The sequence below is a fragment of the Scyliorhinus torazame genome, chromosome 6, assembly GCF_047496885.1.
Source record: "Scyliorhinus torazame isolate Kashiwa2021f chromosome 6, sScyTor2.1, whole genome shotgun sequence".
Lineage (NCBI taxonomy): Eukaryota > Metazoa > Chordata > Chondrichthyes > Carcharhiniformes > Scyliorhinidae > Scyliorhinus > Scyliorhinus torazame.
The window spans coordinates 287,426,837-287,450,799 of NC_092712.1; the positions used below are offsets into that span (position 1 = coordinate 287,426,837).

At 49.6% G+C, this 23,963-nt stretch overlaps 1 protein-coding gene across 7 annotated transcripts in view; it reads right to left on the reverse strand.

Moving 5' to 3' along the window:
• The window catches only part of LOC140425483 (uncharacterized), a 169,922-nt gene that overhangs the window by 91,671 nt on the left and 54,288 nt on the right, over positions 1-23,963 (reverse strand). For 3 of the 7 annotated variants that reach the window (XM_072509795.1, XM_072509799.1, XM_072509796.1), the window contains exon 1: positions 5,601-5,793. The exons of the other annotated variants lie outside the window; for them this stretch is intronic. The gene's annotated coding sequence lies outside the window, so the exon portion shown is untranslated. Of the gene's footprint in view, positions 1-5,600; positions 5,794-23,963 lie in introns of those variants that run through there. 7 annotated transcript variants of the gene reach the window in all.

Here is a 23,963-nt window from a genome sequence, read left to right on the forward strand (position 1 = left end):
AGGCAAACACAGAGGGGAAAGAAGGGTGTAAAATAAGCATGAAAGTAAAAGGATAAGTGTCTTTGTTTCAGATGGACATCCCCCAGTCCATCTTTCTTCAATCTCAGCCTTCAGTTGGAAGTTCTTGTTTTTAATGTAGATTCATCCAAGTCTCAAGAACTTCTCTGCATGTTCAAAACTCAGCAGCTATGCAGCATTTCTGGAGGAAGGGAGAGCACGAGAGCACGTTTTTCTGATCAAAAGAAAAATCTCCAATAATAGTGTACTATTTTGCAACTTTTCCCCACTTCCTCTGCTTGACTTATTTTGTCCTTTCAATATCCATAGATCAAAATTATAACCACAAATTAAAATAAATGGGAATTAAGGGAATTCACAGGAAGGGCCCTGACAAAACCACTATTGACCAAGGTGATGAAGGACATAGCCGCTAGATTGAGATGCAGCAGGCGCTGAATGAGCCAACTGAAAAACATGTTTGTCCTCATGCCCACCAACCTGCCTACTGCAGATGAATCTGTCCTTGACAGTATCGGTAGGAGTAACGACCGCAAAGTCTTTGTGGAGACACATTTCGGACACCCTCCATCATGTTGCAAAGAACTACCACTGTGCTAAATGGGATAGATTTCAAATAGATCTACCACTGTGCTAATTGGGATAGATTTCAAATAGGTCTAGCAAATTGAGACTGGGCAGCCAAGAGGCACTGTGGGCCATCAACAGCAGCAGAACTTTACTCAAACACAATCTGTAACTTCACTCTACCATTACCACCAAGCCAGGGGATTGACTCTGGCTCAATGATGAGTGTAGGAGGACATGCGGGAGTAACACCAGGAATACCTAAAAAGTATCAACTTGGTGAAGTCACAACACATGAAGTGTCAACCTGGTGAAGTCACAACACATGAATTCCTGTGTGCCAAGCAAGTGCTGGAGAAAGCTAAGCGACCCCACAACGAATAGATCAGAAATAAGGCCTGCTGTAAATGGTGCTGGATAACTAAACAACTCAATGGAGGAGGAGGGTCTGCAAATATCTCCACCCTCAATGATGGAGGATCCAATCACATCAGTGCAAAGGTTTTGGCTGTGGCATTATCTATAATGGGCGGCACGGTGGCACAGTGGTTAACAATGATGCCTCACGGCACCAGGGGCTCGGGTTTAATTCCATCCTAGCTAGGGTGCTCATTTGGAGGGTTGAAGCATATATGATCTGAATGGCTTCCTTCTGCACTGTAGGGATTTTATAGATATGATCTTCAGCAAAAGGTGCTAAATGGACGATCTACCTCAAGCCTCCACCGGAGAAGCCATTCTGTAGCCAATTCAATTCACTCCACGGGATATCAAGAAAAGGCTGGATCCTGCAAAGTCCATGATCCCTGACAATATTCGGCAATAGTACTGAAGACTTGTGCTCCAGTACCTGCCTCGCCCCTAGCCAAGCTGCTCCAGTACACAGACAGGGACATCTACCCAGCAATGTGAAAAGTCATCCAGGTATGCATTGCACAAAAAGGTAGGACAAATCCAACCCAGCCAATTACCGACCATTACATTACAGCCATGTTTCAAATATGTGCAAAGGAGATTAACTTCAGAGGCGAGGGGAGACTGACTGCCTTGGCATCAACAAACCCTAGCAAAACTGGAGCCAATGGGAATCAGGGGGAAAATTTTCCACTGATTGGAGTCCTATCTAGCACAAAAGGAAATAGTTGTGGTTGTTTGAGGTTATTCATCTCAGCTGGTGTATCATTGCCAGAGTTCATCATGGATTGTCCTCAGCCCACCCATCTTCAGTTGCTTCCTCAATGATCTTCCTTCCATCATAAAAGACAGATGTGGGGATGATCGCTGTTGATTGCACCATTTTTGAGTCCTCAGACACTGAAACAGTCCGTGTCCAAATGCAGTAAGACCTAGACAATATCCAGGCTTGGGCTGACAAGCGGCAGTAACATCGCGCCACAGAAGTGGCAGGCAATGAGTCTAACACATCACCCCTTCACACTGAATCTCGCACTTTCAACATCCAGGAGGTTACCACTGACCAGAAACTCAACTGGACTAGCCATGTAAATACTGTGGCTCTATGTCAGAGACTAGGAATACTGTGCAAGTAACTCACCTTCTGACTCCCCAAAGCCCATCCACAATTTACAAGGCACAAATGTGATGGAATATTCTCTATTTGACTGGATAAGTGGTGCTCCAATGACTCAAGACGTTGATGCCATCCAGGATTGGCATCCTTTCCTCAAACTCTCTACTTGCCTGGATGAGTGAAGCTCCAATGGCTCAAGATGTTGATATCAAGGATTGGCACCCCTTCCACAAAAATATTCACTTCCTCCACCACCGACACACAGTAGCAGCAGTGTGTACCATCTACAAAATGCATTGCAGGAACTCACCAAGGCTCCTTAGGCAGTACCTTCCAAATCCACGACCACTACCATCTAGAAGAACAAGGGCAGCAAGTGCATGGGAACACCACCACCACCTGCATGATTCTCTTGTGTCACTTGCCATCCTGCTTGGAACTATAATCGCAGTTCCTTCACTGTCGCTGGATCAAAATTCTGGAACTCCTTCCCGAACAGCACTGTGGGCGTACCTACACCAGAGGGGCTACAGCAGTTCATGATAGCAGCTCACCATCACCTTTTCCAAGGGCAATTAGGGATAGGCAATGAATGCTGGCTTAGCCAGTCGAGCCCACAGCCCTTGAATTAATAAGTCAGAAGGCTTTGAGTTCAAGCTGCAATCTAAAGCCAAGAGCAACATCATCCATGCTGATAGTCCAGTACAGTACTAAAAAGAGTGCTGCATTTTGGAAGTGTATTCATTCAGATAAGGCATGAGCTCGAGGTTCCATCTGCCCTTTCAGGTAAGATTCCAGCTGGGGTACAATCTGAAGAAAAGCAGGGAACTTTTCCCTTGCTAACCTTGCTAATATTTATCGGTTGACCAACATCATTATAAAAAGATTGTTTTGTCATTATTTCATTACTGTTTATAGGTATAGGACCTAACTCTTTAGTTGTTGGCTGTTTAGCACAGGGCTAAATCACTGGCTTTGAAAGCAGACCAAGGCAGGCCAGCAGCACGGTTCAATTCCCCGAACAGGTGCCGGAATGTGGCGACTAGGGGCTTTTCACAGTAACATCATTTGAAGCCCACTTGTGACAATAAGTGATTTTCACTTTCATTTTTTCAACTGTGTGAAAATTGGCTACCTACATTACAACACTGACTACTTCAAAAATCGATTGGCTATAATGCACTTTGGGATGTCCTTTGGTTATGGAAGATGCTATATAATTGCAAGTTCTTTCTAGCACTTGGGATTCTAATGAAGAAAGCATTACAAGTTTGACTGCTAAGCTTTGCAAAAATCGCAATAGAAAAAAAAAGGTCACAATGCATTCACATGAATAGTTAATTGATCAACCATAATGCTTCAGTGAAATCCTAACAACAATCATATATTGCATTTTCACAGCTGCAAATTCTATTGTATTTCAATTTCTGCAATCATACTATTACTTCATTGCAAGGATTCCACTGAATCGGTTTAATCAAGTGGTGGTGGCAATAAAAATGAACCATTGTCAACTATCTTAAAAACCCATCCGGTTCACTAAGTCCTTTAGGGAAAGAAATCTGCCTATATGTGACTCCTGGTCCACAGCAGTGTGTTTCTTAAATGCCCAATGTTTGAGGGCAATAAATGCTGGCCAGTAGCACCCACATCCAATGTGTTAAAAACACAATCCTCAGAATTAAGACCAACATTTACAGTGCTCTGAAAGCTCCTTATATATCTAAATTTATGCTCACACTTCTTACCAAATTTGTCATCCCTACTGTTTAGATTGACCCAAATCTGCATACCTACTCCCTCCTACCACCCGAGAGTCAATGACTAACATTGTGACATGTTATGCGATAGCAAAACATATATAGTATTTTTTAGAGTGATGAGCTGGTGTGTGGGCATTACCAGGTTATGATAAGAAGTCACACAAACATGTTTGTATATATCTGATTTCAATTATGAGAGAAAATAACCCTAATTTCAACAAAAAAAATCAGTTTGACTTTGTCCTTTAGACTCCTCTTTCTCTCACTGATCTAATTTTCGTCTTCCAACATTATGAAATTTAAGATTCGCTTAGGGTGAACAGCCCATTGATTTATCCTCAGATATGGAAGAATAACTAAATCTTCACACAGTTCCATGCCCTGGAAGATTAGGTAAAACCGTGAATGCGTTGCTGACAGATATATAGCAAGTTACTTATCACTGTGATAAATGGAAATTTTCAGTAAGAAATTTTAAACCCAGTTATAGCGAGGGAGGAGGAAGTGAATTTAAATCTAAAATTACAGACCTGGTGCGGGATTCCTGGCTACCTTTTTCAAGGAGCTGGTACAGGCACGACAGGTCAAATGACCCTTTCTTTCTTTTCTGTCTGATTCTAAAAGTCCCAATATACATTTTTCAGCTTAATTACAACCTTCCACACTAAAGTACTAATTTACCCACACACACTTCATTTTCAGAATTACTCAAAGTACTGTTCCACTCACTTCAAACAGGAAGTTCGTATATAACTAGTAGCCGGAGGGAAAACCCAGTTTGGGGAAACCCATCTTCAGTACAAGGTACCAAATTAGAAAAAGAGGGGGGGAAACAAAAATCACGGAATAACCCAGTCACGCTATCAGGCGCTTCTGCACTGCCCACTTAGCTGCAATTACTTTATGAACAGAACACCAGTTCACCACTTTTCTGATGCTTTATAAAAACAGAAAACGCCTCACTTTATTACTTCAAATCTGTTGTGGAAAAATAGAAACAGACGGTTTCTGTCTTTCAGAAATCAACGAAGTCAGAAATAACGTGGTGTAAGACACTTGGTGTTTCATTTAAAAAAAAAATAGCTATTTGAAAAATAACTGTTACTTGACTGAAGCTGTTCTTGTGTTTTGTTCTTTGCCCAAAGGGCGCGTTTAAATGTAAAAGCGTTATTGCGATAGTTATCACTGTCTTCGGATTAAACCACAAAAATGTTTAGAATTTCTTCGGAATGAATACTGTCAGAGTTCGGGGGGGGGGGGCGGGGGGAATGAATACCATAAATATCGCTAATTATATTTAGAGCTTTTGACTTTGAAGGGGCCATTGTGGTTTCATTTTTGTTAGTAATGTGAAATCGCAGAACATGTGGTTGTATTACACACCTTTAAGTAAAAATAAATAAATTGTTCATCCGCCCTTCCTCAAAATTCAATTTCTGATTTCCATTCAATTTGGAAAGGAAAATGCGAACACCATTTAACAGCATTACTTTTACTTGTGCAGAATCATGGATCCCTCATAAACTGATTGTCAGTCGCTCCTATTCATAGGGTCAGGGTGGCCACTAGGTTCAGCAACATCCTCGGAAGACAATGAGCTGCCTTCCTTCCACCCGCTGTCTCCATAGAGGTAACAATGTGGAGATGCCGGTAACAAAGGAAAGAATGATTTGTTGCAAAGTAATACCGCGGATTCCATTTTTTTCTCCTCTTTCACTTACATTAAAGTCAGATCCAACCTTAGATTCCTTCTCTCTTGTGTAATCACATTAGAAGAGTTGGCGAATCAGTATATTTTGTCGGTATTCTTTTTGTTGCCTCCTCTTAAGAGTACAGACAAGAAGCCAATGTGGTATTGTTCAGACGCAATCTGACGACATTTTTCACCCGCCCCCTGGCCGTGCTGATGATGGTATTACGTCTGAAGTTTGTGCTTTCACATGTCAGGGGAGGAGCGACAAGGACTGGAAACTAGGAGAGAACCGTGACTGCCTGAGCCTCCTCTTTATACTGCCGCACCTGGACTGGAGAACCACATTTACAACGACTGACTGCATCTCTTGCACTGCAGAAAACCTGAGAACATTTTGATTTTATAGCATCCTCATCGTCGAATCGAGAGTGCAGAAGGAGGCCAATCGGCCCATCGAGTCTGCACCGGCCCTTGGAAAGAGCACCCCACTTAAACCCACGCCCCCACCCTATCCCTGTAACCCATCTAACTGTTTGGACAAAGGGGCAATTTAGCGTGGCCAATACCTGCACATCTTTGGACTGTGGGAGGAAACGAGCACCCGGAGGAAACCCAAGTAGACACCGGGAGAAAGTGCAAACTCCACAGTAATATACAACTTGTGATCATGAATTATATATACATCAGAAACGTATTAGATTTAAAATACAGAATTACATCCACAACCCACCTAGTATCACAGCTTTTATTTAAAGATCACCCCTGTCAATTCCCACACCCCGATGTGAGAAATCGAAAGGGACTGTATTTTTTCCAATATATCATGACGTACATTTATTTATCTGGCACTAACACCACCGAACTTGAATACGTCAGATTCTGCAAGCTCTGAAGGATGTAATACGATAAAACATAGGAGCAGACAGAGGCCATACTGCCCCTTGAGCCTGCTCCACCATTCAAGATCATGGTCAATCTTTAATCTTGACTCCACTTTCCTGCCCGAGGCTCATATCCATTAATTTTGTTAGTGCCCAAAAATCTATTAATCTGAGCCTAGAATGTACTCAATGACTGAGCATCCACAGCCCTTTAGGAGTAGAGAAATCCAAAGATTCCCAACCCTGTGAGTGAAGAAATTTCTCCTCATCTTAGCCCTAAATGTTTAATCTGAGACTGTGACATGGAGTAACATCCGAGTGGAAACATCCTCCCAGCATCTACCCTATTAACCCCTTCAGAATTTTACATGTTTCAGTGACATCACCTTTTTCATTTCTCTAAACCCGGGAGCATATAGTCTCATTCTACTCAATCACTCTTCATAGGAGAACCCTTTCATTCGAAGAATCAAAGTAACCAACCTTAATTACACCTTCTCCAAGCAGGTTTGAAGATCAAATCTCGACAAGGTACTACAGGGATGGTTCTATCAAATATTTCCTTACTCCTTTTTTTGTATTTTTATTGGATTTTGCACATTTTATATCGACAGTTTAGAACAAGATAAAACCAACACATATATCAAAAATTCTAACACCAACAGTAGTTTCAATTATTACACACATAGTATGCAGTCTCGACATGTAGAACTTAAATTACAAGGTGCGCTTATTCAGCCCAAAAGAAAGTCGAAAAAGAATGCATTAAATAGAGAAAACAAAAAGACAGTTGAGCACCAGCGGGTCCGGACGGGACCCGAGGTGAGCCCACTAGGTTGTATGAGTTGATGGCTGGCTGTGTTCCTCTGGGAGAGGGCTATTGTATGGTTATGAGGAGCCCCTGCTTGAGAGCCCCCGGTGGTCGGCCATTACCGCTGTGCGGCCTTGCCGCCGCCCCCCCGCCCCGCCTTGGATGTCTCCTGGCACTGAGCCGTGCTGGGGGGGTGGGGGCTGCTGGGTGTGCTTGCCATTGTGGTTACTTTTGCTTATTGTCCTTTGTCCATTTTGGTTCTCTCCTTCTACTTATCTTCCTCAAGATTCTCTTAAAGTTAATGCGCAGGTTCAGTCGGCAGTTAGAAAGGCAAATGCAATGTTAGCATTCATGTCGAGAGGGCTAGAATACAAGAGCAGGAACGTACTTCTGAGGTGGTATAAGGCTCTGGTCAGACTCCATTAGGAGTATTCTGAGCAGTTCTGGGTCCCGTAGCTAAGGAACGATGTGCTGGCCTTGGAAAGATTCTAGAGGGTGTTCACAAGAATGATCCCTGGAGTGAAGAGCTTGTCATGTGAGGAGCGGTTGAGGACTCTGTATCTGTACTCGTTGGAGTTTAGAAGAATGAGGGGGGGGGGGGGGTCTTATTGAAACTTACAGGATATTGAGAGGTCTAGATAGAGTGGATATGGAGAGGATGTTTCCCCTAGAGGCCACAGCCTCAGACTGAAGGGATGATCCTTTAAAACTGAGATGTGGAGGGATTTCTTCAGAGAGTGGTGAATTGTGGAACTTGAGACTTCTGGTGACGGCGATGTGCTGAGTGGGCGCACATCAGGTGGCTCTCCTCCAAACCAGGACAAAAAAAAAGCACTTTTAGTCAAATTTTGCCCAAATTTCAAAGGAAAAAGATCCCTCAATAGCAAAAGTAGGGAACCAAGAAAAGATGCCAGCAAACGGGAGCTCGAGGGGCCTAAGAGACGTCAGAAGCGGCGGAGGAGACGGCGGACCCACGAGACGAAGGGGCCCGGCCACCCAGGAGAGGGGGCAGCCAATGACCCGAGCATCAGCCTCCTCCCCACCACCTGGAGAGGGATGGAAGAGCTTCCCGATGAAGGAGCTGACCGCCATGAAGGAAGCGATCAGGGTAGAAATCAAGGTGGTGGTCAAGGTGGTGACGGCAGAGGCGATGGTCACCATGCAGAAGGTAATCGATCGGCTGGGCAAGAAAGTGGCACTCAGGAGAGGGCAATTCTTGACCTGGAAAAGACCTCAACGGACCAGAGTGACAGAATCATTGCCCTGGGGCAAAAGTAAAAAGGTTGGTGGCAGTCCAGGGGAACATAAGGGGGAAAGTCGAGGACCAGAACAGGTCCTGACGCCAAAATATCCGGATCGTGGGCCTGCCGGAACGTATCGAGAGCAAAGATACGACGGACTACGTCGCCCAAATGCTGGGCAACATAGTCGGGAGAGACAGCTTCCCCAAACCCCCAGAGCTCGACAGACCATACAGGTCACTCAGACCGAAATCAAAGGCCGGGGAGCAGCCGAGGGTGATTATTGCAAAGCTCCATCGATATCAGGACCGTGAGAAGATCCTGCAGTGGGCACGCCAGACGAAAGCGAGCAGCTGGGAAGGACACAAAGTTAGAATCTACCAGGACATTGGGGCAGATCTAGCAAAACCAGATTAACCAGGCAAAATCAGCCCTGTGCAAGAACGTTTCGGGGCGCAACTTCAACTGTGTACAGGACCCACTGACAGACCGACCGAACCCCGGATCAGGGAAAAGGACGGGCATGGCCAGGGAACTGGGAACATTCATAGAACAGATGGGGGCGGTGGACCTGTGGAGGTTCCTACACCCTGGTGAGAAGGAATTCTCATTCTTTTCGTCAGTCCACAAAAAAACTCGAGGATAGACTTCTTTGCAGTGGGGAAAGTGGTGCTTCCAGGAATAGTAAAAGTGAAATATTCCACAATAGTTATCTCCAACCACGCCCCACATGGATGTGAGGTTGGAGACGGGCCATGCCCAGCGCCCCTTGTGGAGGTTGGAAACGGACTTGCTGGCCGATAAGGTCGTCTGGCAAAAAGTATAACAGGACATAGGCGAGTATATCACTAATGAATGGGGAAGACTCACCTTCCACGTTCTGGGAGGCACTGAAGGCGGTGATTAGAAGAGAGAATGTAGCCTACAAGGCACAAAGGGATAGGGAAGAGAGGGCAGGCTGAGGTTCGACAGAAGATACTCCAAGGCCCCGACCGTAGAGTTTCTGGCGGAGGGAAAAAAGCTACAGATGGTCTTTAACCTGCTATCCAGCAGGAAAGCAGTGCACCAACTCCACCAAACACGGGGGATCTTCTACGAACACGGGGAAAAAGCTGGCCGTCCATTGGACCACCAGCTGAGAAAGCAGGTAGCCTTGAATGAAAAATGAAAATCGCTTATTGTCACGAGTAGACTTTAATGAAGTTACTGTGAAAAGCCCCTAGTTGCCACATTCCGGCGCCTGTTCGGGGAGGCTGGTACGGGAATCGAAGAAGGTAGCGCAGGTGAAGGATAGCGGAGGAAGACTCATAATCGAGCAAAATTAGGTCAACCAGCGTTTGAGAGCATCTACTGAGGGCTATACACTTCGGAACCCACCATCAGGGACGCGGAGATGAAACGGTTCCTCAATGGACTGGACATGCCAGTCGTGAGGGACGATAGGTGGGGGGAGCTGGAAGCACCAATAGGACTGGAAGAGATCATGGAGACTATCAGCTCCATGCAGGCAGGGAAGGCGCCAGGGCCTGACGGGTTCCCGGCAGACTTCTATAAGAAATTCGCACCAGTCCTGGTCCCACACTTACAGGACATGTTCGCAGACTCACTAGCGAGGGGCACCCTGCCTCCTACACTTGTCTTCTTTGTTTTAGTTCTTTCAGGATGGTGAAGGTTGTAGTGCTAACAAAGATACTCATTACACCACACTGAATAAGATTTGAACATATTACTAAGGAATTAGTTCAGTAAAGATTACACTACACATTTACACTATTAACTATACTATTAGTTCAACTATCTCACAACTACTCTGCCTTGCTCTCTCCCACTCTCCATCTATCTCCCAGAAGTCAAGGAGGCATGTGATATTTATATGGTTGCTCTATAGCACTATCTAGTGACTGGAGTAGTAGCATTATATTAACCCTTTATGTACTTTACAATATCCACATATTGTGACAATGCTAACATGGGCCACGATATAACTGATACTCAAAAAAGACAAGGATCAAAGAACAAAGAACAAAGAACAAAGAAATGTACAGCACAGGAACAGGCCCTTCGGCCCTCCAAGCCCGTGCCGACCATACTGCCCGACTAAACTACAATCTTCTACACTTCCTGGGTCCGTATCCTTCTATTCCCATCCTATTCATATATTTGTCAAGATGCCCCTTAAATGTCCCTATCGTCCCTGCTTCCACTACCTCCTCCGGTAGTGAGTTCCAGGCACCCACTACCCTCTGCGTAAAAAACTTGCCTCGTACATCTACTCTAAACTTTGCCCCTCTCACCTTAAACCTATGCCCCCTAGTAATTGACCCCTCTACCCTGGGGAAAAGCCTCTGACTATCCACTCTGTCTATGCCCCTCATAATTTTGTATACCTCTATCAGGTCGCCCCTCAACCTCCTTCGTTCCAGTGAGAACAAACCGAGTTTATTCAATCGCTCCTCATAGCTTATGCCCTCCATACCAGGCAACATTCTGGTAAATCTCTTCTGCACCCTCTCTAAAGCCTCCACATCCTTCTGGTAGTGTGGCGACCAGAATTGAACACTATACTCCAAGTGTGGCCTAACTAAGGTTCTATACAGCTGCAACATGACTTGCCAATTCTTATACTCAATGCCCCGGCCAATGAAGGCAAGCATTCCGTATGCCTTCTTGACTACCTTCTCCACCTGTGTAGCCTCCGACGGAATGTGAATCATACAGACCCATTCCGCTACTTAATGTAGACGCGAAGATACTTGCGAAAGTCCTGCCAAGACACTGGAGAACCATGTACCACAGGTGGTCGCAGAGGAGCAGACGGGCTTTGTCAAGGATACGCAGTTAATTGCAAACATCAGGCGGCTGCTGGAAGGGTATCCAAAGTGGGGGCATATAGCACTAAGTGTCGCTCTATGCGGATGACCTGCTCCTCTATGTCTCGGACCCACAGAACGGGCTGAAAACAATCATGCAACTTCTGGGAGCGTTCGGAGCCTTCTCAGGTTACAAACTCAAGCAGGGCAAGAGCGAGGCATTCCTGGTGAACCCTAACTAGGGAGGGACAGAGCTGGAGGGACTACCATTCAAACTAGCCCGAAACAAATTCCGCTACCTGGAATCTGACCAGTCTGGTGGAAGAAGTAAAAACGGACCAGAGATGGGATACACTCTCCCTGGCGGGGAGAGCGCAGGCGATCAAAATGAATGTACTGCCGAGGTTCCTCTTCCTGTTGAGATCCATACCGATCTTTATCCCCAAGGCCTATTTCCACAAAGTACACAAAATGATTATGCCGTTTGTGTGGTGGGGGGGGGGGGGGGGGGGGGAGAACCAGAGGATCCTCTGTTCGACACTGCAAAGGAGGAAAAACTCCTTTGCCAAATCTACAGTATTACCACTGGATGGCCACAGCCGAGAGGATGAGGGGATGGATACCAGAACCAAACATGGAATGGGTGAGGCTGGATGGTTCCTCCTACAAGGGAACGACCCTCCGAGCCCTTGCCATGACAGTGCTCCCATTCCCAGCCATCAAAGTACACATCCAGCTCAGTGGTGGTAGCCACACTGCAGATGTGGAACCAAATGAGGCAGCATTTCGGTCCAACCAAGATGTTCTTCATGGCCCCCATCTGTGGTAACCACAAATTCCCACCAGCCATGCTTCACGCCACCTTTAAAAAATGGAGACAGGGCAGAGGGACGCTAGCAGTTAGGGACCTTTATATAGGTGACAGACTTGTGACCTTGGATAAGCTGACGGAGGACTTGGACCTGCCGACAGGACAGGAGCTCAGACACCTCCAAATTAAACCCTTTCTCCGCAAGGAGACGGCAACGTACCCCAGGGCACTAAGAGACATTCTACTAGAGCAACTAATCAACACGGACAGTGAGGAGGGGGAGGAAAACTGTGGGAACGAACAGTTGCTGGACAGGGCAAGACTACCACTGGACGAAGCTAGATGGAAATGGGAGGACGAATTGTGGATATGTGGGTTGGGGACTCTGATGCAAAACACTGAGCAGGACCAACTCCACTTCCTCCTGCGTAAGGCTCAGCCTCATGCAATTTAAAGTGGTGCACAAAGCCCACCCAACTAGAACCCAAATGAACAGGTTCTTCCCGGAGGTGGAGGACAAATGTGAGCGGTACTAGGGAGGCCCGGCCAATCACACCCACATGTTCGGACCTGCTCCAAACTTTGCGGGCTCTGGACAGCCTTCTTCGAGGCGATGTCCAGGGCTGTGGGTGGAGTGATATCATGGTTGTGTTGTAATTCACCGACTGACCACTCAGAGTCTCATTAGCATATAAGTGAATGTTAGAGTCAGGTGACCTCAGACTGACTAGGGGCTGGGAGAGAGGTTGCTTTGTGCAGGTTCATACTATTATTCATCTATTGTTTGTATATATTTGACCCACAATTAATGTTAATAAATCATTTATAGCTTCAGCTACAAGTGTTCTTGTAATATAAATCAGGCCTTCCGACATGAACATTACAGTGGGGGTGAGGGTGGAGCCGTGCCCAAGAGTGGCAGTCTTAGGGGTATCAGACCAGCCAGATCTTCATATGGGGAAGAGGGCCGACACATTGGCTTTTTCATCCTTAATCGTACACCGGAGAATCCTGCTCAGCTGGTGATCAGCAGCATAACCCACAGCTGCAGAGTGGCTGGCAGATCTGGCGGAATTTCTCCATCTGGAGAAGGTCAAGTACACCATCCGAGGGTCGGTCGAGGGCTTCCACAAAGTGTGGGGGTCATTCATCAGCCTGTTCAAAGAGCTGCTTAAGGCCAACTGCGACTAGGAAGAGAGGGGGCTGCAAGAGAGGAAAGAAGACAAGGGAAGCCATACAAGAGAAAGGGGCAGAGGGGGGAGGAGAGGGAAGGGAACCCAAGGGAAGCACAAAACGAAGCACGGTGACAAGGGGAGGATGAGAAGGGCCATGCAAGCCCCTCCCCTGCTCTGAACAATAAAAATTAAAAGCCCCAGCAGAAAGACGCGGAGCACAATACGCCAGGGCAGGCGGCAACACTAAGAGAGGATCTAAACTACCAACGAGGGAAGGGGAGGGAAGCATGGGAGGGAGGGGGGAACCTTATGTAAAATCCGTTGTAAATAAGACACAAACTTGTTTGTAAATACCAGATACACTTGAGCTGTTACTCTGCAAAAACTGGAAAACACTAATAAAAATATTTTTTAAGAAGAATCTGTGGAACTCTTTGCCGCAGAAGGCTGTGGAGGCCAAATCACAGTGTCTTTAAGACAGAGATAGATAGATTCTTGATTCTAAGGGGATCAGGGGTTATGGGGGGAAAGGCAGGAAAATGGGGATGAGAAACATATCAGCTATCATTGAATGGCAGAGCAGACTCGATGGGCCGAATGATCTAGTTATTCTCCTATGCCTAGTCCTGTGGTTTCCCTTGGTATCTTGGCTGGTTTAGCACACTGGGCTAAATCGCTGGCCTTTAAAGCAGACCAAGGCAGGCCAGCAGCACGGTTCAATTCCCGTACCAGCCTCCCCGAACAGGTGCCGGAATGTGGCGACTAGGGGCTTTTCACAGTAACTTCATTGATGCCTACTTGTGACAATAAGCGATTTTCATTTCATTTCCCCCCCGCCACTTCCTGCCCTACCCTTACCCAACCCCCCCACCTCTCCTGCCCCCCACCCGCTAGACGCGGCCTCAAAGGACGTCCAGTACCCGACAAGTCTGGGGAAAGACCAGAGTAGGTGGTTGTGGTTAGACGGGCCGCTTGGCATGGCTCCATTTGTCCTCCATCTCCAGGAAGAACTCGCTCATTCTTGCCCTGGTTAGGTGTGCCTTGTGCACCACCTTTAATTGCGTTAGACTTAGCCCTGTGCACCTGGAGGTGAAGTTTGCCCTGTGCAGTGCTTAGATCCCGAGTCCTACCTCTATCTCCCTGCCAAGCTCTTCCTCCCATTTTTTCCTTGTCTCATCCAGGGGTGGCGTACCTCCTGCAGTAGTCATCCATACATGTCCACACAGTTCCTGTCTCCAAGATCACCCGCAGTCAACAGTCTCCCCAATAGTTAGTGTCCTGGTATCTGGGGGAATGTTGTTGTTCCCTTGCAGAGGAAGTTTTTGATTTGATTATATCTTTTTTAAAAATATTTTTATTGCCATTTTCAATTATACACAGTAACACTTTACATTCAATATTTACAGTACGTGTGGTTCTTATATACATACAATCTTTCTTGGTGTTTGTGGTATTATCAGGTATTGCGGTACCTAAGAGGCTGATGACCATTGGTTAAACCTAGGAGTTTACCATTGGCTGTTGATACGTAGCTCCGCCCTGACAGGTGGAGTATAAGAACCGGTGCCATCCCAGCAGCCTTCACTTTCTGTACCGAAGCTGCTGGGGAACAAGTTCCAGCCTTCAGTTATGAAATCACTTCGTCTTGAGTGTAATTGATCGTGCATCAATTTAATCAACTAGATTTAAGCTGGAAGGATGGATCTCCGAATCAAACCGGAGCGCCTACAACTCAGCCCCCACGCGGAGAACCCGGCTGCAATATTTAAACACTGGCTGGCGTGCTTTAAAGGCTACCTCGAGACGGCCGGAGGCACCCCCTCAGAAGGACAGAAAATGCATCTACTGTGCTCAAGGGTCAGCCCTGGGATCTACACCCTTATCGAGGAGGCGGAGGGCTATGATGTCGCGATCGAACTGTTAAAAGGACATTATATCCGCCCTGTAAATCAGGTCTACGCTCGTCACTTGCTTGCGACTAGACGGCAAAGCCCCGGGGAATCGTTGGAGGATTTCTTCCGGGCGCTACTGGCGCTGGGCCGAAACTGTGGCTGCCCGCAAGTTTCGGGGAGTGAGCACATGGAACTTTTAATCAGGGATGCCTTCGTAGCAGGTATGAGCTCCTCAGTGATCCGCCAAAGACTCCTAGAAAAGGGCACCCTGGGACTTAGAGAGGCACGGGCCCTGGCAGGGTCCATGGACGTAGCCTCTCAAAACACGCAGTTCTATGTGTCCGACCGCGCGGCGGCCCCCTGGGCTGCGTGGCACCCTGCAGTGGCAGCCCCACAGACCTTCCCCCTGACCCCGCAGGCCTGCGCGGCGAGATGGCCCGCTAACGCCGCCGGGCCCCGCTGTTTCTTCTGCGGGCAGGCGAATTATCCCCGCCCGCGCTGCCTGGCCCGCACCGCCACCTGCAAAGGGTGCGGCAAGAAGGGCCACTTTGTGGGGGTCTGCCAGGCCCGCGCCGTGGCCGCGGTCTCCAGCGACTCTGGACCGCTGCGGCAACCCCCCCTTCAGGCCCCGACTGGCCAGCGCTCACCGCCACCCCCCCTATCCTAGGGCCACGTGCGACCCACTGGCGTGGCCATCTTGCCTCTCGGACACCACGCTGGACGGGTGGGCGCCGCCATTTTGTCCATCCCCGCCGCCATCTTGTCCATCCCCGGCCACCATGTGCGACCCATGGGTGACGCCATCTTGGATGGGGCCCCAGGCCCCCAGCACGGCCGACTACACGCTGCCCGATCAGAACTCGCAACTGCTTCATCTGGCCTCGGTGACACTGGACCAAAGTCGACCTCGGACACTCGCAACAGCAACAACGACGGTCTTCGTCAACGGCCACAAGACGTCTTGCCTGATTGATTCTGGGAGCACGGAAAACTTTGTTCACCCAGACACGTTAAGGCGCTGTTCACTTGTTACCCACCCTGTAAACCAAAGGATCTCCCTGGCCTCCGGGTCACACTCAGTGGAGATAAAGGGATTCTGCCTAGCGAACCTCACTGTCCAAGGCAGGAGATTCAACAATTTCCACCTTTATGTCCTGCCGCACCTCTGCGCGGCTACCCTCCTGGGGTTGGATTTCCAATGTAACTTGCAAAGCCTGACCTTTAAATTCGGCGGCCCTATACCCCCCCTTACTGTCTGCGGCCTCGCGACCCTTAAGGTCAACCCGCCGTCCCTGTTTGTGAACCTCACCCCGGATTGCAAACCCGTCGCCACCAGGAGCAGGCGGCGCAGTGCCCAGGACTGGACCTTCATCAGATCAGAGGTCCAAAGGCTGCTGAGGGAAGGGGTCATCGAAGCGAGCAATAGCCCCAGGAGAGCTCAAGTAGTGGTGGTAAAGACCGGGGAGAAACATAGGATGGTCATTGACTACAGTCAGACCATCAACAGGTTTACGCAGCTGGACGCGTACCCTCTCGCCCGTATAGCCGACCTGGTAAACAGGATCGCGCAATACAAGGTCTTCTCCACGGTGGATCTCAAGTCCGCCTACCACCAGCTACCCCTCCGTAATAGTGACCGCAAGTACACTGCCTTCGAAGCAGATGGGCGGCTCTATCAATTTTTAAGAGTTCCCTTTGGTGTCACTAATGGGGTCTCGGTCTTCCAGCGAGAGATGGACCGAATGGTTGACCGGTACGGCTTACGCGCAACGTTCCCGTATCTGGATAACGTCACCATCTGCGGCCATGACCAGCAGGACCACGACACCAATCTCCGCAAATTTCTCCAGACCGCGAAAATCCTTAACTTAACGTACAATAAGGATAAATGCGTATTTAGCACCGACCGTCTAGCCATTCTAGGCTACGTAGTGTGAAATGGAGTTATAGGCCCCGACCCTGAGCGCATGCGCCCCCTTATGGAGTTCTCACTGCCCCAAGGCCCTGAAGCGCTGCCTCGGGTTTTTCAGTTATTACGCACAGTGGGTCCCCAACTACGCAGACAAAGCCCGGCCCCTAATCCAGTCCACAACCTTCCCCCTGTCGACGGAGGCCCGCCAGGCCTTCAGCCGCATCAAAGCAGATATTGCAAAGGCCAATGCGCGCCATCAACGAAGCCCTCCCCTTCCAGGTCGAGAGCGATGCGTCCGACGTAGCTCTGGCAGGCCCATGGCCTTCTTCTCCCGTACCCTCCATGCTTCCGAAATTTGCCATTCCTCGGTCGAAAAAGAGGCACAAGCCATAGTTGAAGCTGTGCGATGTTGGAGGCATTATCTGGCCGGCAGGAGATTCACTCTCCTCACGGACCAACGGTCGGTTGCTTTCATGTTCGCTAATGCACAGCGGGGCAAGATTAAAAACGACAAGATCTTGTGGTGGAGGATAGAATTCTCCACCTTCAACTACGAGATCTTGTACCGTCCGGGGAAGCTAAACGAGCCTCCTGATGCCCTGTCCCGCGGCACTTGTGCCACTGCACAAGTGGACCGCCTCCGAGCTCTCCACGAGGAACTCTGCTACCCAGGGGTCACTCATTTCTTCCACTTCATCAAGACCCGCAACCTGCCCTACTCAATCGAGGAGGTCAGGACAGTCACCAGGGACTTCCAAATCTGCGCGGAGTGCAAACCGCACTTCTACCGGCCAGAGAGGGCGCACCTGATAAAGGCTTCCCGTCCCTTTGAATGCCTCAGCATGGATTTCAAAGGCCCCCTCCCCTCCACCAACCGCAACACGTATTTCCTGAACGTGATTGACGAGTACTCCCGGTTCCCATTCGCCATACCCTGCCTAGACATGACTGGCCAGATCGCCGCGCCCCCCCCCCCCCCAGGACCCCGGAGCCCACCCGCGCCACCTTGTCCCGCCGGTAAGGTAGGTGGTTTAATCTACGCCGGCAGGACAGGCATTTTAGCGGCGGGACTTCGGCCCGCCAACCTGCGCGGCGGGATTCCCGCCCCCGCCGAATCTCCGGTGCCGGAGAATTCGGCAACCGGCGGGGGCGGGATTCACGCCAGCCCCCAGTGATTCTCCGACCCGGCGGGGGGTCGGAGAATTTCGCCCCTGGAGTCGATCAACTGTTGCCTATCCGCCCGCTCCTTCCTATCTCTGAGAGCCCTGTATGCTATAGTCTCCACCCTTTTCACCGCCTTCAGTGCCTCTCAGAATGTGGAGGGTGAGACCTCCCCATTCTGGTTGCAGGTTACATATCTGTCGATGGCTTATGACATCTTCTTACAGAATGGCTTGTTAGCAAGGAGGGCCGTGTCCAATCTCTATAGGCATTGAGCCTGGCCCGTCTCTAACCTCACATCCACACAGTGTGGTGCATGATCGGAGATGACTATAGCGGACTATTCCACCCCTACCACCCCTGGAAGCACCAATTTCACCACAACAAAAAGTTGATCCTAGTGTAAACACTGAAGACCTGGGAGAAGAAGGAGAACTCCCACTCCCTCGTGTGTGTGAACCTCAATGGGTCCGCTGACCCCATCTGCTCCAAAGTGTTCAGCTCTCTAGCCATGTTTGACTGTTTCCCTTATTTGTCCATCCACGGGTCCTGTACGCAATTGAATCACCCCACCCCCCGATGATGAGTCGGTGGGAGTCCATTTCGGGGATTTCTGCCATGGTTTACTTCATAAAGTCTGCGACATTCCAGTTAGGGTCATGCACATTCACAAGCCCCACTGGTGCCCATTCCTGGTCACCGCTAAACATGGCACACCGTCTCTCTCCTCTCCCCCCCCCCCCTCTACCCCACCCCCGTCTTTGTTGCTGTGAGGTTTATCCTCTTGTTGAACAGTATGGAACACACCCTAGTCCTGGTCCCGTAACACGCTTGGAACATCTGGCCCACACAGCTTTTTCTTACTCTAAGTCGGGCTTTCTCCTTTGGATTTCGGCGGCAGCGGTGCGCAGGGGCCTTCTTGGAGGTGAGTAGTGAATTTAAAAAGCCTTACCTTTACAGGAGCAGCCCTTTGGATTTCGGCGGCAGCGGTGCGCAGGGGCCTTCTTGGAGGTGAGTACTTACTTTAAAAAGCCTTACCTTTACAGGAGCAGCCCTTTGGATTTCGGCGGCAGCGGTGCGCAGGGGCCTTCTTGGAGGTGAGTAGTGAATTTAAAAAGCCTTACCTTTACAGGAGCAGCCCTTTGGATTTCGGCGGCAGCGGTGCGCAGGGGCCTTCTGGGAGGTGAGTACTTACTTTAAAAAGCCTTACCTTTACAGGAGCAGCCCTTTGGATTTCGACGGCAGCGGTGCGCAGGGGCCTTCTTGGAGGTGAGTAGTGAATTTAAAAAGCCTTACCTTTACAGGAGCAGCCCTTTGGAGTTCGGCGGCAGCGGTGCGCAGGGGCCTTCTGGGAGGTGAGTAGTGTATTTAAAAAGCCTTACCTTTACAGGAGCAGCCCTTTGGATTTCGGCGGCAGCGGTGCGCAGGGCCCTTCTTGGAGGTGAGTAGTGAATTTAAAAAGCCTTACCTTTACAGGAGCAGCCCTTTGGATTTCAGCGGCAGTGGTGCGCAGGGGCCTTCTTGGAGATGAGTACTTACTTTAAAAAGCCTTACCTTTACAGGAGCAGCCCTTTGGATTTCGGCGGCAGCGGTGCGCAGGGGCCTTCTTGGAGGTGAGTAGTGAATTTAAAAAGCCTTACCTTTACAGGAGCAGCCCTTTGGATTTCGGCGGCAGCGGTGCGCAGGGGCCTTCTTGGAGGTGAGTAGTGTATTTAAAAAGCCTTACCTTTACAGGAGCAGCCCTTTGGATTTCGGCGGCAGCGGTGCGCAGGGGCCTTCTTGGAGGTGAGTACTTACTTTAAAAAGCCTTACCTTTACAGGAGCAGCCCTTTGGATTTCGACGGCAGCGGTGCGCAGGGGCCTTCTTGGAGGTGAGTAGTGAATTTAAAAAGCCTTACCTTTACAGGAGCAGCCCTTTGGATTTCGGCGGCAGCGGTGCGCAGGGGCCTTCTGGGAGGTGAGTAGTGTATTTAAAAAGCATTACCTTTACAGGAGCAGCCCTTTGGATTTCGGCGGCAGCGGTGCGCAGGGGCCTTCTTGGAGGTGAGTACTTACTTTAAAAAGCCTTACCTTTACAGGAGCAGCCCTTTGGATTTCGGCGGCAGCGGTGCGCAGGGGCCTTCTTGGAGGTGAGCAGTGAATTTAAAAAGCCTTACCTTTACAGGAGCAGCCCTTTGGATTTCGGCGGCAGCGGTGCGCAGGGGCCTTCTTGGAGGTGAGTAGTGAATTGAAAAAGCCTTACCTTTACAGGAGCAGCCCTTTGGATTTCGGCGGCAGCGGTGCGCAGGGGCCTTCTTGGAGGTGAGTAGTGAATTTAAAAAGCCTTACCTTCACAGGAGCAGCCCTTTGGATTTCGGCGTCAGCGATGCGCAGGGGCCTTCTTGGAGGTGAGTAGTGAATTTAAAAAGCCTTACCTTTACAGGAGCAGCCCTTTGGATTTCGACGGCAGCGGTGCGCAGGGGCCTTCTTGGAGGTGAGTAGTGAATTTAAAAAGCCTTACCTTTACAGGAGCAGCCCTTTGCATTTCGGCGGCAGCGGTGCGCAGGGGCCTTCTTGGAGGTGAGTACTTACTTTAAAAAGCCTTACCTTTACAGGAGCAGCCCTTTGGATTTCAGCGGCAGCGGTGCGCAGGGGCCTTCTTGGAGGTGAGTAGTGAATTTAAAAAGCCTTACCTTTACAGGAGCAGACCTTTGGATTTCGGCGGCAGCAGTGCGCAGGGGCCTTCTGGGAGGTGAGTAGTGTATTTAAAAAGACTTACCTTTACAGGAGCAGCCCATTGGATTTCGGCGGCAGCGGTGCGCAGGGGCCTTCTTGGAGGTGAGTAGTGAATTTAAAAAGCCTTACCTTTACAGGAGCAGCCCTTTGGATTTCGGCGGCAGTGGTGCGCAGGGGCCTTCTTGGAGGTGAGTAGTGAATTTAAAAAGCCTTACCTTTACAGGAGCAGCCCTTTGGATTTCGGCGGCAGCGGTGCGCAGGAGCCTTCTTGGAGGTGAGTGGTGAATTTAAAAAGCCTTACCTTTACAGGAGCAGCCCTTTGGATTTCGGCGGCAGCGGTGCGCAGGGGCCTTCTGGGAGGTGAGTACTTACTTTAAAAAGCCTTACCTTTACAGGAGCAGCCCTTTGGATTTCGGCGGCAGTGGTGCGCAGGGGCCTTCTTGGAGGTGAGTAGTGAATTTAAAAAGCCTTACCTTTACAGGAGCAGCCCTTTGGATTTCGGCGGCAGCGGTGCGCAGGGGCCTTCTGGGAGGTGAGTAGTGTATTTAAAAAGCCTTACCTTTACAGGGGCAGCCCTTTGGATTTCGGCAGCAGCGGTGCGCAGGGGCCTTCTTGGAGGTGAGTAGTGAATTTAAAAAGCCTTACCTTTACAGGAGCAGCCCTTTGGATTTCGGCGGCAGCAGTGCGCAGGGGCCTTCTTGGAGGTGAGTAGTGAATTTAAAAATCCTTACCTTTACAGGAGTAGCCCTTTGGATTTCGGCCGAAGCGGTGCGCAGGGGCCTTCTTGGAGGTAAGTAGTGAATTGAAAAAGCCTTACCTTTACAGGAGCAGCCCTTTGGATTTCGGCGGCAGCGGTGCGCAGGGGCCTTCTTGGAGGTGAGTAGTGAATTTAAAAAGCCTTACCTTTACAGGAGCAGCTCTTTGGATTTCGGCGGCAGCGGTGCGCAGGGGCCTTCTTGGAGGTGAGTAGTGAATTTAAAAAGCCTTACCTTTACAGGAGCAGCCCTTTGGATTTCGGCGGCAGCGGTGCGCTGCGGCCTTCTTGGAGGTGAGTACTTACTTTAAAAAGCCTTACCTTTACAGGAGCAGCCCTTTGGATTTCGGCGGCAGCGGTGCGCAGGGGCCTTCTTGGAGGTGAGTAGTGAATTGAAAAAGCCTTACCTTTACAGGAGCAGCCCTTTGGATTTCGGCGGCAGCGGTGCGCAGGGGCCTTCTTGGAGGTGAGTAGTGAATTTAAAAAGCCTTACCTTTACAGGAGCAGCCCTTTGGATTTCGGCGGCAGCGGTGCGCAGGGGCCTTCTTGGAGGTGAGTAGTGAATTTAAAAAGCCTTACCTTTACAGGAGCAGCCCTTTGGATTTCGGCGGCAGCGGTGCGCAGGGGCCTTCTGGGAGGTGAGTAGTGTATTTCAAAAGCCTTACCTTTACAGGAGCAGCCCTTTGGATTTCGGCGGCAGCGGTGCGCAGGGGCCTTCTTGGAGGTGAGTAGTGTATTTAAAAAGCCTTACCTTTACAGGAGCAGCCCTTTGGATTTCGGCGGCAGCGGTGCGCAGGGGCCTTCTTGGAGGTGAGTAGTGAATTTAAAAAGCCTTACCTTTACAGGAGCAGCCCTTTGGATTTCGGCGGCAGCGGTGCGCAGGGGCCTTCTTGGAGGTGAGTAGTGAATTTAAAAAGCCTTACCTTTACAGGAGCAGCCCTTTGGATTTCGGCGGCAGCGGTGCGCAGGGTCCTTCTGGGAGGTGAGTAGTGTATTTAAAAAGCCTTACCTTTACAGGAGCAGCCCTTTGGATTTCGGCGGCAGCGGTGCGCAGGGGCCTTCTGGGAGGTGAGTCGTGTATTTAAAAAGCCTTACCTTTACAGGAGCATCCCTTTGGATTTCGGCGGCAGCAGTGCGCAGGGGGCTTCTTGGAGGTGAGTAGTGAATTTAAAAAGCCTTACCTTTACAGGAGCAGCCCTTTGGATTTCGGCGGCAGCGGTGCGCAGGGGCCTTCTTGGAGGTGAGTAGTGTATTTAAAAAGCCTTACCTTTACAGGAGCAGCCCTTTGGATTTCGGCGGCAGCGGTGCGCAGGGGCCTTCTTGGAGGTGAGTAGTGAATTTAAAAAGCCTTACCTTTACAGGAGCAGCCCTTTGGATTTCGGCGGCAGCGGTGCGCAGGGGCCTTCTGGGAGGTGAGTACTTACTTTAAAAAGCCTTACCTTTACAGGAGCAGCCCTTTGGATTTCGGCGGCAGCGGTGCGCAGGGGCCTTCTTGGAGGTGAGTAGTGAATTTAAAAAGCCTTACCTTTACAGGAGCAGCCCTTTGGATTTCGGCGGCAGTGGTGCGCAGGGGCCTTCTTGGAGGTGAGTAGTGAATTTAAAAAGCCTTACCTTTACAGGAGCAGCCCTTTGGATTTCGGCGGCAGCCGTGCGCAGGGGCCTTCTGGGAGGTGAATAGTGTATTTAAAAAGCCTTAGCTTTACAGGAGCAGCCCTTTGGATTTCGGCGGCAGCGGTGCGCAGGGGCCTTCTTGGAGGTGAGTAGTGAATTTAAAAAGCCTTACCTTTACAGGAGCAGCCCTTTGGATTTCGGCGGCAGCGGTGCGCAGGGGCCTTCTTGGAGGTGAGTAGTGTATTTAAAAAGCCTTACCTTTACAGGAGCAGCCCTTTGGATTTCGGCGGCAGCGGTGCGCAGGGGCCTTCTTGGAGGTGAGTAGTGAATTTAAAAAGCCTTACCTTTACAGGAGCAGCCCTTTGGATTTCGGCGGCAGCGGTGCGCAGGGGCCTTCTGGGAGGTGAGTACTTACTTTAAAAAGCCTTACCTTTACAGGAGCAGCCCTTTGGATTTCGGCGGCAGCGGTGCGCAGGGGCCTTCTTGGAGGTGAGTAGTGAATTTAAAAAGCCTTACCTTTACAGGAGCAGCCCTTTGGATTTCGGCGGCAGCGGTGCGCAGGGGCCTTCTTGGAGGTGAGTAGTGAATTTAAAAAGCCTTACCTTTACAGGAGCAGC